The sequence below is a fragment of the Dermacentor andersoni genome, chromosome 1 (assembly GCF_023375885.2).
Source record: "Dermacentor andersoni chromosome 1, qqDerAnde1_hic_scaffold, whole genome shotgun sequence".
NCBI classification, from domain to species: Eukaryota; Metazoa; Arthropoda; class Arachnida; order Ixodida; family Ixodidae; genus Dermacentor; species Dermacentor andersoni.
In genome coordinates this window covers 195,393,823-195,409,806 of record NC_092814.1, presented here as the reverse complement: position 1 = coordinate 195,409,806, position 15,984 = coordinate 195,393,823, and the positions used below count along the sequence as shown (strand labels likewise).

At 50.8% G+C, this 15,984-nt stretch overlaps 1 protein-coding gene across 1 annotated transcript in view; it reads left to right on the top strand.

Moving 5' to 3' along the window:
* The first annotated feature begins 2,871 nt into the window (after positions 1 to 2,871).
* The window catches only part of LOC126546956 (calpain-9-like), a 127,759-nt gene continuing 114,646 nt past the window's right edge, over positions 2,872 to 15,984 (top strand). The window contains exon 1 of the mRNA XM_050194684.3: positions 2,872 to 3,218. The gene's annotated coding sequence lies outside the window, so the exon portion shown is untranslated. The remainder of the gene's footprint in view (positions 3,219 to 15,984) is intronic.

Genomic DNA, 15,984 nt, shown 5'->3' with positions numbered 1-15,984 from the left:
GAGCGCGTTCATGACGTTCCGAGGTCTATAAACAGTATAATGTTTTTGCATTCCCACACGTAAGCAATCTTCAATGTCTTTGCCGAATTTTTTTTTAAGTTAGCGCAGGAAGCACCGCCTGCGTGGTATGCATGTGCTCCTGGACTCCTATGGAGCAAGATTTAACAACACTTGTTATTAGCCTTGGGTCTGCGTTTTTGTACCCACTACGTGCATTTGGTTTTGTGCGCGCGCATGTCATCTTTCAGAATTCGAATTTTTGACTGGTCTTATGGCCAATGTTCGTTGACCAACAATGTTCGTTGAAGGCAGCGTATCTGAACAACAACAAACTAAACCTGGGTGAAACACATTCGCTGTTTCCGTAAACACTTCGCGTGTTCGATCACCGGCGCGTTAAGAAAAGTTCAATATTAACTACCTGAAGGTTTCTAATACATCTGGGTGCGTCGCCCAGAGCGCCGCTTGAGGAATGCTCCAGTAATACGGCAACGCACATGGCTTGTCCCTCCCATGGTAGCGCAACTGCGTGCTTTGCTCTGCCTTGGCTAATATGGAAGCTATAGTGGTTATCACTTACATGTTCATTTATTCGGGGAAATGTACCCACGTGCGAACAGTATTGTATAAACAATAAGGGGTGAGCTCATACTGAAAAAAAAATATAGAAATAACGAATTGAATATTCTATTTGATTTCGTCCTCGAATCGAACAGCAGCTAGCTGCGAATATAATTTAGAAACGTATTTCGAATAATACACGCTAACGGGCGAATGTCTGGGGATCCTATTTGACTTAAAAAACACATTGACTCTACCGAATCGCGAAGTGGTATTACCAGATTATGTACGCAACATACGTATGTCACCGCGAGTCAGTGCCGTTGCGGAGGGTATATCGTCATATGTCAAGTTTCCGGAGAGCAGGACATAACCGCTATGATTCCATTTAGCATCTGAACCAGAGCTTTAAATTGAATCTGACGTCGTCTGTGGTTCTAGCGATTAAGCTAGAATTGTTCTCAAGAGCAAATTTAAGCCAATCATGATGCTGGACATATCATTAGGCAACGCGGCCAGCCAACGGCAAAGAGAACTTACGAATAAAAATCTTCGTCAATTCGGTCCCACTTTCTCTAGTTTCTATATTATAGCAATATCTGGAAGTTTAGCGGGACGTCACAGTTTTAATACCTGATGTTGTGTGGCACCGTGAGCAGCAAATCCACCAATAATTAACCGTTGTGGCGAACTGCAAGAAAACTAAGAAACTGTGTGCACGTGCAATGTATAGTAGTACTTTGTGATTTTAATTGGCTAGAACGGTCAAGCGAACTCTTTCTTTCTTTCTTTCTTTCTTTCTTTCTTTCTTTCTTTCTTTCGTTCGTTTGTTCTATTACTGGAGCACTGTGACAGCATCCAGGTGCGGATAGCTCATCTCGGAAACAAGAAGAAAAATAAGCTTGCCTTTAACTTTGTTTTTGTCGCGTCGGAAACACGAAAGTCGAAAACGTCGGAATAGTTGTGCGGTTATTAATGATCAGTTGGATACTTGCTTCCTGTTGCAATTCGAAAGGCAGCATGTTCGGTACAGGCTGAAACCAGCCAGCGAGTCAAAACAAACAAACAAACAAACAAACAAACAAACAAACAAACAAACAAACAAACAAACAAACAGACAAACAAACAAACAAACAAACAAACAAACAAACAAACAAACAAATAAATTAATTAATTAAACTGGTACGGTCACGTTTCGAATTGTGAAATTCACAGAACAGCTCAGTGCTCACTAAACCAAGTTAGATTTCCTGAATCTTCAAGTGTGCACTATGGGACATGTGAGCCATATGAAAGTACGTATATGCTGTTGCACTATTCGAAAGGGTGAGCGCAATACGCTAATGACTACTGCTAGTAGTAGTAGATGGGTTTTCTGCCTGACGCTCGGCTTATGGCTACTGGTTAATGACGGTTTCTCCGTATGTACGTAGCGCTATCTCCATCTCTCTTTCTCTAATTTTTATACAACTGGTAATGGTGATAGTAAAAAACCTCTCTTTGTGTACCTTAAAAAAAAACGTGGAACGATCACTTCTCTTTTGTCACTGAGCACGCGTGGCCCTGAGAATGGTTCCCAGTTTACGATCGTTTTTGAGATTCTTTGGGTATCTGCAATGAATGGAATGCGTTAAAATAGGTGTAGCTGTTGAAAGAAAAACGCTTCGATATCCGTTCGCTATGTATTTTCATCGTATTTAGCTTGCTTGTGACAGTCAAGTCTGAGGTGCTCGAGAGTACCAGCATTCAAAAAGCAGCCTTTACGGTTGCAATGGCAGGCAACAGGCTGCTGCTGGGCAGAATCGCAAAGGAATTCTGGGAAATAGCTGCACGATGGTGACCAAAAAACAGAGAGCGCCATTTTTTTTTTTTTTACTTCTTCACAGCCCCACCAAAGCGCTGTTTCGCAGTGCTCCCCGAGTGACGCGGCTCCTCCTCACGACGTGAGCGAAATCTTATATGATGGGCCAAGTAGCTACATACGCGCACCAGGCTCCGCAATGGGTCGCGCGGTAGTCGCCTCGTAAGAAGAGCCTGCCATCTTCAAGAGGCGGCGACCGCTGTCGCGGTCAGACGCTCGGGGATCTCGGAGCCCGCATTTACATGCGACGTCACCCACCGTCGGTGTTGCCGGTCGCTCGCTGTTTGCGTTACGCGACCTGGCACATCGCAACTGTTGCACGCTCGCAAAGTTTGCGTGTGTTTGTATGCGCGCCCCGCAATCGCGCTCGCCTCCGAGAGGAAGAAACAGGCGGTGGGGGGGAAGAAGGGTTGCCCGGCTAGTTTCGGTTCCCTTCCTTCCGAGGAGTCCTGCCCTCCTCGCCGCTGCCCTCGGCACCTGCGCCGCTCGATGATTTGCGTCCGCCCGAGAGAAGTGCCAGTGAGCTCCGCGTGCTCGCGCCGTCTCGAACTCGCCCGTTTGCTCTGCCGTGTTGTGACAGCTTCCGCGCGGGACGACGACGGCTGCCGAGTGCGGCGGCCGCCCGCGTGACCTGCGGGCTGTCGCTTCGAGACCAGGAAGCCGGCCGGCAGCAGGACTGCCGGTGCCCCTTCCCCGTTGTCGCGGCGAAAGGATCCCGCATCGTCCTGTCTCCAGTGGAGAAAACTGCGCGCCGACGAGCTGCTGCTATCGACGGACGTCGAGGCCATGCGCACTGGTGAGTCGCCGATTCCGCGGTCCATGTGCGGTGTAATACAGTGCGGCGATCCTCTGGCGTGCTCGCGAGCACCGTGCTGACACAACTACTCCTGACGACGCCTCGGTCAGGGGTTGTCCTGTCAGTATGTCGTGTAGCACTCGTAAACGGATCCTGGCCCTTTTCGTCGGCGTTCCGTGCTGCCTCGGACTCCAAAGCATTGTCGCACGTGCCTTGTGAGCGCTTTCCTGCGCGCGCGGTTTGCGAGGAAGTTCGCTTGGAAAGAGTGCCGACATATCTATACTAAGATTGTAAGGACAGATTAGTTTCAGCAGCCTTACCGTAAAGGTGTGATTGAAATGCTCTATCGCGGAAGTAGTCTGTCCTGGCGAGACATCGGGACCATCTTGAAGTGACGAGTTCTTCGGAACAAAGATTCGTTGAGATATGATGTAGGCGTGGTGTGGCATTTGCCCGCGATGCGTTGCAGCAATGTTTGGACGGATAGCTCTAATTTGTCGAATATCGCGTGTTTGCATGAAGACCTCTGCGGGACTGCGCGGTTTCGCCAGGCCTTTCTAGCATTATCGTAGAAATTAACACACATCATGCTTGCTCCTGAGAGTTTTGCTTTTTGTTGCCTTCCGAAGACAGTAAATACAACTGGAACTAATTTTCTGGACAGGGCTCTAAATATGCTTTCACAATCCTTTCAAATTCTGTATTTTTCTGCTTAAAAGTTAAGTCATGCGTTTAATTAGGACACCATTACTCGAAGGGTGGATAATGTGTGCAACAGAAACTACTTTGAAATACGCAGTTTATGAACATTTTTTCGCGAATATGTCCAGAATAAGGCGAACTGCACAGTAGAACGTGGAGCCAGCGCCACACAAGGCGGCACACGAAGAGAGCCCCCAAGACAAGTTCTAGTAATCCGAGTGAGAACAAAAGAAAGTTTGCAAACTTGCCGAATTCGCGGCGCACTTTCAGTACAATGCGGACTGCGTCAATGTACGATAACCCACTGTACACATCTCGCAACGAGCAGGCACGCGGTTCTGGAAATCTATGCTTGCAGTATTTCTGAGACCGAATCTTGAACTATTTAGCTCAACTTTTTTCTTGTCCTTGGGCTTCCTTGTCCTGCACGAATTTCAGAAGCCGCAGATAAACATACGTACGTAATAGCTATGTTCATTTCTTTCTTGACCACGGACGTTCCCAAGAGTCACGAGAAAATTCACAGACACTAAAGAAAATGCACAGATGAGTTCGCTGTTGCCACTTTTGCCACCACGGAAGGCAACGAAATGGCTAAAAACCACTAAGAAGTTGCCACGCTGTTTGTTTTTTGCGTCGTTTAGTGGTTACCGCGTCCTTCTGATGCCGCAGTACTTGGTTACTTCGCATAACTATTCACTGTAACTATTGAGAAGTGATACATCGTCAGGCGACTTCGGCAGACCTCGTTCGTAAAATGAGTACTGGTGTTGAAACATACAGGGATGCCCTTATATTGTGTACGTGTTGAAAATAAGACAACAACACTTACATTGACGTTGCACGACTGTGCTACATCGCGTGCATGTGGAGAACGTCTCAGAGTTAACTCTGCGGGCAAAGAAGACAAAGAGTCGAATTCACAAAGCTTTTCGTTCGTAAGTGTTCTTTGGTGTTGGCTGGCCCCCTTCGATAATATGTCCAGCATCACGATTAGCTAGAAATTGCTTTTAAGAACGATTATAGCTTAAGAGCTTTTTCTGAATACGGGCCTAGGACCTTAACTCTGCGCTGCATTGATTTCGCTCTCTCTAACGAGGAATAAGTTGTGTATTCTTCGGTAGCGCACGTTGACTATAAGCCTATTCGCAATTATAACATAAGTCAACTGCACGCCTATCCGGAAGCTGTGGCCGTCGTGTGTTTCCGCTCACTTGGACCGCACACTGGTATACATTTTGCCTTGTTTAGTGCGTGTCCTGGTATTATATGCTATAGAATGCTGACAACGTGGGTAAATTTCCAGGGCCGCCTTCAGGCCCACAAGAAATTGAGTGGCTCTACAGGGCAATTGGAATATCAATGAACTTCGTACGCAAGACCGCACGTCGCGCATTGTTGTGATAGCAACATTTTGCCCCTGCGTATACTGAACTAGACGTCACATCAGGCATATGTCACATAGGGTACTTACGACAGCTTTTTTCAGTTAGCCGTTCTCGGTTTAAGAAGGCACTGAAAGATCAGCAGCCCTTGGCCTTTAATGCTGATTATCGGAAACGAAGGGGGTCCACTCGTCTCCGTTTATTCTCGGGAAAATGAATACGCGAGAGAGCGAATCAAGTGAGAGCAGTGGCCCCTATTTACTACTGGAAACTTTCAAAGCAATAATAATAGCCAGAGTGGGAGAGGGGAGTGAGGATAAAAAATCATTAAACCCCAACCCCCCATTACATTCCGTTTCTTAATTTCGGCTATGTCTATCAGTCGTACGGTATGCACACCACAAACGCTTATCCTCCTACAGACCACAGGATGCCTTGCGTAATGGGCGTAAGCGATGGCTGGCCTTTGGCTGGAACGCTCGCTACGATTTTGTAATTAAAAGTGTCTGGGGCATGAGAGCACCTGGCCGAGTGCAGAAGGGGGAAGCGGTGCCCGAAAACGCCGCACCGTTACGCAACTACTTACTACAATTACCGCGCGCGTAACAAGAACTCCGGAAGAGGAAGATAGAGAGGGAATTAAGAGGCCCGTCTTTGTTGTGGCCGCACGCTTTTGGGGAAGAGGGAGGGGGCGAGGTCCGGAAATGGCGTGTGTTGGTGCACACGCGGCCACAATGGCGACACGCAAATGAGCACGGCAGCCGAGCACGGTATTGAACGGCGCGCGTGACAAGACGAGAGGGGAGAGCCCCCCCGCGCGGTGCTCTTCTTCGGACGCGCGGCCCCGTTTTCGCGGTCACGTCCGCGAAAGACGCCGAACACGGCGCTCCCCTTGTCCGGGCGTCAAAGCGCGCGCGCTAGGGCCGCCGCAGCAAGGTCAGCCGTCGTTGACCCGCTCGCATGGCGGGTCACTACTACCCGCTCCGCCGGGACCTTCCCGCGCAACCAGAACCGGGCCCCCATCGCGCGCGCGTAAGAAAACTGTGTTAACGGGTGACCAAAGAGGGAGCGTCTCAGCAGCGCCCTGAGCAGGAGGACCCCGCGTGCTCGGCTTGACCTCGGCGTGTAGCGTGGAGCGCGGTCGCTCCCGCGAGCTCGCGCCCCCGAGGGGCGCGCGGCGGCAGTCAACCCCACGCCCGCAACAACCTCCAGAGTTCATGCGGCGATCGCCCGAAGGAATGACAAGGGAGGTTGGAAGGGGGGGTGGTGGAAGGCCTGCTTGCGCGGTGGCACGAGAAAAATAAGAAACAGGAATCCTTCGCTTCGTGCTACTTCGGAGAAGCGCCAGAGAAGGGCCGAAATTTGAAAGAAGGGGGACGGGGGGCGGCAGCACAGCTCGGGAAGGAAACGGCGCTACTCGTATGCAAATGCTGCAGAGCTGACGCAGGTAACGCAGATCTACGAAGAAGACGACCTATGAGCCTGGCGAGCGATTGAGGAGGAAGCTCGGCCTCGCTTTTTTGACCGAATACGTGCGTGCGGGCCGACTTACTTTTTCTCGATGAGTGGCACGCGCGTTCCCCTCGAGCAGACGGAGGAAGACGATAGATCGTCGGGGCGCGTGGCTGGTTGCGAACTTAAGCGCGTCGCTTGTTGTTTGCGCGTAAGAAATGATGCGGGGCTTCTCGTTCGAGGAAAGCGTAGCTGCAAACACAGCGCAAAACGCAGCGTAATCGAGACTAAGCGATCACTAGGCGTGGCCGCGTAGACCAATCGCTGACGCGAGTACGTGATCACTTCTAGATGGAGAGAGACCGCTGGATTAAAACCAGCGGAAAATATTTAAAAATTAAATTCTGGCGTTGTACGTGCAAAAACCACTATCTGATTATGAGGCACGCAGTAGTGCGGGACTCCGGATGAATTTTGACCACCTGGGATTCTTTGACGTGCACCCAGTGCACGGCACACGGGAGTTCGTCCACAACCTCGCGCTTAGCAGAGCAACGGCCATGCAGATGAAATTATATCAACACTCATGATTTTACTTCTCTGCTCAGCATATACTGCCTTCATTTTTTTTTTTCATTTTTTTCTGCAGCATGGATAATTAATTATTTGTGCGTGAAGAAATGCGAAAGTGAAAGGCAGAAGCGCAACTAAGCTGATAATATTCTTTTCCTTTTCTTGTTTTCTTTTTGGTCTGCGATGAATCATGTCTCTCATGGCATCACTTTGTTGTAAATCTGTGTGGAAGAAATTATACCTGGAAAGTAAAAGTCAGTATAATAGGGCACTGAACTCTGAAACGACTTCCAGGAGTACGAGCTCTGGAATCCAGCTTGTTTCTTCTGGAACGCGGAAATTCTGCCCTTGCTAAACTCTAGACTTTGGAGTTCACGACCAAAACTATTTTCACCATTTTACTCGTAGAACGGCTACAACACAAGGCAAAAGCATGGGAAATCAAGTGAGGAAGCCAAACGCACACGGGAAGCTGATTGATCTTGTTGGAAGGCGTTGGATATTGCATCTGTCTCGTGCCCGGGAATGTTCACCGAAATCTTCGCCCGCTATAGTCACAGCTGCCGCAAGCGCGGCCACCGAGGCGGCCATAATTATTTCTTCTCGAATTCCTGCTCTACACTCTGCGGCAGATTTCAGCCTAGACGCCGACGCAGAGCAGGCAGCGATGTTCTTTTTCTTCCTACTTGAGACGTTTTCGCGAGCAGCATACAAAATAAAAAGAAAGGGGGGGGGGGGGGGGAGAAGAGTGGGCAAATCGTGAGACTGACGCAACCGGGTGGAGACACCGAAAGTGGACACGGCAGGTAATAGCCGTAATCTGCCGGATACACATTCTCCCTTTTGACTTGTCTTATTGCATCACTCACGAAATGTATGTATTTGAGAGGCCGTGACTGTCACGATGGGGGCCGCTCGGCATGTGCACAACGTTTTGGCCCGTGCGTCAACATGGGAGGCCGCGGCGAAAGGCGCGACAAGCCAGAAATCGCTCGGTGGCGCAGAAGAAAAGACAGCACGGTCTGCGACTCGGAGCGTGAGATGACAATGGAGCTTGAGACATCGTTGTCGGCTGGCAAACGGGAAAGAAAGAAAAAAAAAATCGCGTACGCTTTTTTTTATTATGTTCTTGACGCGGGGAAGGCGGTTTGCTCGCAAAACAGATGCGCCACTGTGTCGCCTTGCTGTGCGCGCGCATGGCAGGCGTCGAGCATGCAGCGATTGCACAAAAAACACTGAAGGTGTGCGTCTCAACGAGAGAGAGGAGGCTAAACGCGCGTGCGCGGAAGGAGGGCAGGAAGCGATGTTTAGGTTGCGTTGGGCCACCCGCGTGGCACACTTCTCGCGCACTGTTGACACCGCCGGCCGCTGTCGTCGTCACTGCGAAACCCTCGCGCGCCGTTTTCGCAATCGACGGCGGTCGCCCTTCTTCTTTCGCAGAAATAAACGGACCGGCGGCGGCCATGTGTGTGCGTGTGCCCTGGAACGGGTTTGTTGTCTCTGGGCTTTCGAAAGGCGCACCCATTGTTGCGGGGATGCCGCGATTCACCAGAACAACGGAGATGAGACCTTCCCGTCCCCACTTGCAGACAACTAAGTGCCGCGGAGTCCCAGCATGCAGCCCGAGACAGAGGAGGAAGCTTCGTAGACGCATGCGCGCAGCTAGCCGCTGCCCGCTCAAGAGTGTCGCCCTCGTTGCCTCCGGGGAGTGGACTCCTTCGGCATCGCCGGTCGTTATGCGCATGCAAACATCCGCAGGAAAGATTGGCAAACGTTTGCGCTTCACGCTCCGATGCGGCAGCCCAAGGGAAATGAGCATCTCGCCACAGCGCAATCATTCTTTGCGTGTGCGTTTTCCGTCATTCATTCTCGTTGAACATGTCCACGCTGAAGTCTAAGACTCCGACTCTCGCAGCACCTCCACTTGACTGCTGCTTGTCACTTTATTTGTATCGACATACGTATCTGGCACACTTTAACAGGACAGAATATGAGCAGGATAGATCAAAGACTACTGTTCGACTACGATCCATTATAGACTAGTTCCTATGCCGATCCACAGGCAGTTAGCCCACTTCGAAGATACGTCAATTGGACGCCACACACGCTGCCGCGCTCTCAATGGTCAGTTAACGCGAGTCTTTTTGCCCGTGATGCCGGTATCAAACGACGCGGGTATCAGGCTGCACGGACACTGTGCGCAGGTCGTTTGCGAACCAAAGTTTAATGGTTTACGAAACCAATAAATTTCCTACTCACTCGAGTGCAACGGTGAGTAATCGATAGCTACTTTGCTACGTCTCTGACTGATGTATAGGAGCTTCTGCTAGGGGGAGTGCACGTCCTTCCAGAAGCGCTTGGATTTAAAGCGGACGGCAGCATCAACCGGTCAGCAGTCGAGATAAGCAAGATACGTTTGTAGTATTCGCGGCAGGGAAGAGATTGATACGACCAGATCCGTTACAGGCACATGGATCGGTACATGGTAGATAGAGAAGCTTTGAGGAGAGATTCTTAACGGACGTGAAAATATAGGGCGAAGTGCAGTGCAGTAACTGTCTCTCTGGAGAGGACACCTCAACCGCACTGCACAGGGGGGAATGGGAGTGAAAAGAGGGGTGAGAGAGGGAGAGAAGCAGCAGCAGCGGCCGAAACGCCGGAGGCGTGGGGAGGCGGGGTTAGAGCCGATCAGGAAGGGCGACGTTCTCGGCGAAGGCCAGGATCGCGCGGAAGAGGAGCTTCTGCCTCGAGACGCAGCCCGAAGGGTGCAGAAGATCGTCGACCGTTGCACAGGGCAGGTTTTGCGCACGGTAGACTTGCGCGAGGGTCGCGCGCGCGGACGAGAAAGCCGGGCACTCACACAGCAAATGCTACAGCGTCTCAGAGAGAGAGAGAGAAAAAAGAACATTAAGGACATTTATACAAAAGGCTATAATTAAAAGCATGTATAGCATACCCGAGTAACTCAAGCAGGCTAGTGACTATTTGTCACCACCCCGTTTCGAATGGTATGCCAATAAATCATCATCTTTATCAAGTGTAGATCAATTTTCTTCTTGTGCGAAAAGAGAGCAGTCGTCCAAACTCACACTGTTCGTGTTGCAGTTAGTGAAGAAAACGAAAGTGTCGCAAGGTGAACTTCATATTACTGCAGTGGGAGGGGAAGGGGGGTGAGCTACAGGACGCGACACGAAGAAAATGGACGTACGGTACAAACGCTCATACATGCTAAATAGTTCAAGCAATTTATCCTAATTTCAGCCTTAATTGCAGGTCACAAATTTCCAAAGTGCGCGTTTCCACACTCCGCAATAACACTAATGCGGCTACGCAACCATGGGGCGCCATTTTGTAATAATCCGTTTCATTTTCCATTCTCGGCGTTATGTCATCCGTTATGCCTCGGCGATAATTGCGACGCGGTGGCGTCCGAGGCAACGGAAGAAGAGCCAAACGAAGGGAAAATTATCTGGGTCATTGTAAAATATGGCCCCAGGGTCGGCATAATGTAGCGATTCTATTGAAATTATTTTCCTTTCGCGCATCGTCATTGGTCCGAGCAGCGCTCCGCCCACATTATCCCCGGGACCACCTAGTCGTGAGCGGTGGCAAGAATCGAGTGAGAGGAATCGCCTTGCTGTATCGGTAGACATTCTTGTTGCGGGGAAAAAAAAAAGACAAATTCGTTGATCAGGCGGAAATGAGCTGAATGAATGGGGAAGAACGGACAGCACGTTATTCTCGCTTTCTGCCTCGCCAAATAATTAAAGTAGAATAACAAATGATAGTCCCGCTTCTCTTTCTCGCTCAAACTTCAGCGCAAAGATCTCCACTACGTACCGCGAAGACGCTCAGAGCGCTACAGGCAGGCTCGCCCAGCGGCTCGAGAGCAAGGCAGCGACAGCGAATTCGGTTGCGTGACAGGGGCAGCGCGTCTAATTGGCAGCTCGATACAGATACGAAAAGAGCGACTCTCCTTCAGTTACTCGCCGAGGCATCAAAGCTGGATATGCAGGTAGGAGAGGAGGGGGGTGTAGAATAGAGAAACACATATTTTATATGGCTCGCGGGGAGAGGGTGGTGGTCTGAAGATAGCGCGGCGCGTGTCTCGGGTGTACGCGCGGCCGACGGCAGCAGTTTGCGCGGCAAAAAAAAGTTGACGAGCAGGAAGCTGCGCCAATCGGCCCGACCCCGCTCTTCTTCCTCTGGGGCAATTAAAGCCCTTTCCGCGAGCGGATAAAAAGGATCGCGCGCGCGCGCATCTCTTCCGTGCCACGGCTGGTCGGCGCTTTTCGCGCGCGCTTCTCCTCGGCTGCTTACATTTGCACCGCCGCGCAACTCTTGCGAGGCGACCGTTCTCTCTCGCCGTCGCCGGTTTCCGCCGCATCGTTACGCCACTTCGGATGCTCGCTAGCACTCACCTATCCCCGCTCCTCTCCACCCCCAGCCTCCTGCTCTTCTTTTTCTCAACTGTGAAGAAGGAAGAGAGGAGTGTGTGTGTGTGTGTGTGTGTGTGTGTGTGTGTGTGTGTGTGTGTGTGTGTGTGTGTGTGTGTGTGTGTGTGTGTGTGTGTGTGTGTGTGTGCCCCTCGCGTGCTGCAGTGAAAGCATGCATGGCGGCAGCGGAGCACTTTCAGAAAAACTTGACCTCTTCCGCGGTCCATGAAGCTCGTCGAGCGAGTGGAAGGCGCGTGTTGAAGTTTCCAACCGTAGACGACCAAGTGATGCGAGCAGGAAGGCGTGTATACAGCCGCTGCCATTAGCGGCTGACCTTGGAAACGCCTTCGTCGCAACCCCCCCTCCTCCCTCCCACTATACCTCAACCGACATCATCCCAAGTCGTTCAAAAACGCGGAAACTATACTGCGCCGCAACTTCCCGTTATGCACTTTTTTTTTTCCTATTTCTCGTGGCTGGAACATTCGCGCGGACAAGTTCGTGCTCTGGTTGTTATGGCTGTACTCCCCCTCTCCATCCCTCTCACTCGGCCCTGTCTGACAGCTCCTCGCGTGTGAACGCTGGATCATCACGATGGCCGCGAAACGAATGGGACAGACAGCTACTACCTGCGCTGCGTTTTATCGGTGTTAACCTCTGAATATATATATATATATATATATATATATATATATATATATATATATATATATATATATGTATATATATATATATATATACTTCACAAGGACATCTGGTATGTATGTCACTGAGCGCTATCATTTCCTCGATCACGAGCCACTGTATACCAGTATGTCATACTTGTCTACGCGAGCACGTCAGTTTTGGTAATTTTCGTTTAGGTGAAACGCACCAGCGCAGCCAGATTTCGATGTCATGTGGCGCTTTGTTTTCGATCCCATCTCACCTAAGCTTACGTATCTTTCAAGCCGTTATCTCGTGAGCACATTGGTACTTTTGTCACGCGTGTATGTCAGTCATTTTATTCTGTGAGTATATAACTTCATGTCGAAACTTCAGCACAGAATCAGACAAGGACGTAAGAAAGCAGACCCCAGTACGTTTGCTGATTGTCAACTAATGGATGTTTATGTCAGAAACAGAGGTTAATAACACCGGAGAAAAATGCGCAAGCGCATATGCGAAGAATATCGTAGCGAAACCGACCACGTCTGTCAACAGTTCTAAAAGGAATTGAAAATCGTTATTAGAAACGGCGAAGCGCCATGGACGTCATCCCGCATACATTAGAATATAAGACAGCGCTTTTTTTTTTATGAGGCGGTTCGGAGGGCTGGCTAACACACCTTGCCCCCTTAATTAATTGAATTATGCTGTTTAACGTTCCGAAATTACACACGAGGGATCATTTGAGACGCCGGAGTGCGGGACTCCAGATTAATTTTGAACAACTAGGGTTCTTGAACGCATGCACCCAATGTGTGGTACACAGCCTCTCTTGCATTCCGCCCCGATGAGGATGCGGCCACTGAAGCCAGGATCGAACCCACGAGCTCGTGCTGCAACGCATAGGCAGTAAGACGCAACGGCGGGGTTTTCCTTTTCTTTTTATCTACAGTAGAATATATACCTCACTGTGTGCCCTCGTCAATTTGTCCCTCCGCGTGTCGGAACAGTATCGATGTGCTTTTCCAAGATATTGAGGCGAGATGACCCCCCCTGGTGGCGTATAGTGGCTATATATGGCGGATGATTGCGCTACGAAGCCCGAGGGCGCGGGATCGAATCCTTGGCCGTGCCGACCAACGTTGGTGCCGACCGCATTGCGATAGAGGTGACATGCAAAAACACCCGTGGACGGTGCATCGGGTGCACGTTAAAGAATCCCAGATGGGTAAAATTTATCCGGAGTCGTACCTCTACGGAGTACCCCATAACCACATTGTGGTTTTGGCACGCAAAACACCCAAATTTATCTATATATTTATTTATTTAATTGTTCATTTTTTGACGCGAGATAACTCATGCGTTTCGCCATGTATGATATGTTACGTCGACTCATTTTTGATCCGGTGACATGTAGATACGTTGTACTTTGGAGTGATTTTTTTTGCATACTTTTTTCCTATACTGTGCCTGCTTCCGAAATAAACCTCAGTGCTCGTATCTAATCGTCATCTTCCTTACGTCTTTCTATGCTTCCGCGCTGAATTTTCGACATGATTCTTCACTAACTTGCTCAGAGTCACTGTTCTGGCATACGCCCCACCTCGTGATTGTTATGAGTTTTAGCGGGAGCGGACACAAACACTTGAGTGCGTTGGGCTTAGCGCACTGCTACGCTGTACGTTCGAGATAACGGTTAGATGTGCCCAATAAGCCCAGGGCACGGTATGAAAAAAAAAAATTATGCGATCGTTACCGTGCGCGGTTCTTACAGTAGTCCGGAAACAAAAAGAGGAACGAAGGGCAGGTGGTTCTAGCACCAGGTGCCATTGCGATGGCATTCAACGCAACTTGACAGCTCTATGCGACCGAGTGTAGGGCTTTGCGTGCAGCCCCATAAACCTGTCTTGCCGGCAGAGGCCACTCCACGTGAGGTGTCACACTGAGGCCAGTGAATCCCTAACATCTGCCCACCTGGATTTATGCATAATAATATATCGGCGTAGACATGCAGTCATGAGGGCGCCCTGAATGCTGCCGGCGGTTGCGAGTCGCAACTCACACGCGCGCATTTAACGAGAACACGTTCCTGTCACGGGTAGCGGGAGTACGGGGACGGCAAGAGGCACTGATGGGGGGCGTCCGACGCGAGTAGATACCTGACAGTCGTCCTGACGCCTTGTTTTTTTTCCTTGCGTTTTGATTTGGACCGTAAGACAAATGAAATCGAACAAACCTGATTAACATTAGTACCAAGACATTAGTACTAAGCCTGAAAGAACACGGGCCTATCTTCCTTCAAAAATGCAAAATGCTCCAAACTGCGGCTACAGCTACTGGCACAACAATGAAGAACGTCAAAGAGAGCACAACTGCGCCGGCTGGTCGCGCATCGGCTGCGGACCAAGTGGTGAGCCCCGACAGAGTGAAAGGCTGCAAGGCGACAGTGGGCTCACAGTCCATTCGCCCGGAGGGATGACGTCCGTCATCCCATCTCGTTGTCGGCGCTCTCTCTATCGCCTCCGCCTCATTCGGTGTTAGCGCGGTCTGGCAGCTGTCGCCTCACCGCCACCCTCGCCTGGAAGAGCCCGCGAAGGGATGATAATGGACGTCCAGTCCTGTCCATCGGAGTTACGCCACAACATTTTCTCGCGCGCAGGGTTCGCCCCCGTCTCGGGGGCGTTCTAATGAACGACCCATTGTTCTTCGGGGGAGCCGCCGAATGTCTCGGGCCGGCCGCCTGCTGCTGAACGCGCCGCTGTCATTGACCGGCCCGCTGCGAACTGCATCGGAGGGAGGGAGGGGGGTGTCTCAGGCCTGCGCAGGGGGGAGGGGGGTGGGGCGAAAGATCGACCGGATTTCGCTCTTCGTGTGGCCGACGAGCTGCTGCTGTTGCTGCTGAGCGGGGGCGAAGTCGCTAATGGCCCACTTCCGCATGCGCCCTCCTCCGTCTCGCCCTCCCATCCGGCGACGAAGCGCGCGCGGGCCCGGGCCGCGGCGCAGCGCGCCTGGCCGACAAATGGGGCCAGACCTGCGCTCGATGCCTTCGGACAAAACATGCACCAGGACGAGCAATACGGCCGCGAAGGGCCGCTTTGCTGCGTGCGCGACGAGCACCTGAGCAGCTTTGTGCACAGAGCCCGAGGTGTCGTTAGTCTTCCTTTTATTAATTCGAAAATCCGTCGGTGTAGTCCGCGTGACCGAAAGACGTCACCAAAAATGGCCGACGGCGTAAAGAGTAACAACACGCAAAGTGATCAGATTGACGTCAAATTTATCAGGGAGATCCCTGTCAACAAAGCAAATCAATGGTTTTGAAAAGAAAATTTAGTAAATTAAGGTCTGGGCAAGAACCGAACCCGGGCCTCCGGGGTGCGAGACGAGCACGCTTCCCAGACACCACGGCGGCTCCACGGTTCTGGCCAAACAAAGGTGTGTGTCATTGCACGCGTCACGTCGCGTCACGTCGCAGGTGTGGCCTGGTAAATGTGTCATTGGGCACATGACGGCGCAGCCAATGGGGAGGCGGTGGCGCCACGTCATGAGTGTATAAAATTAAAAGCATTAATG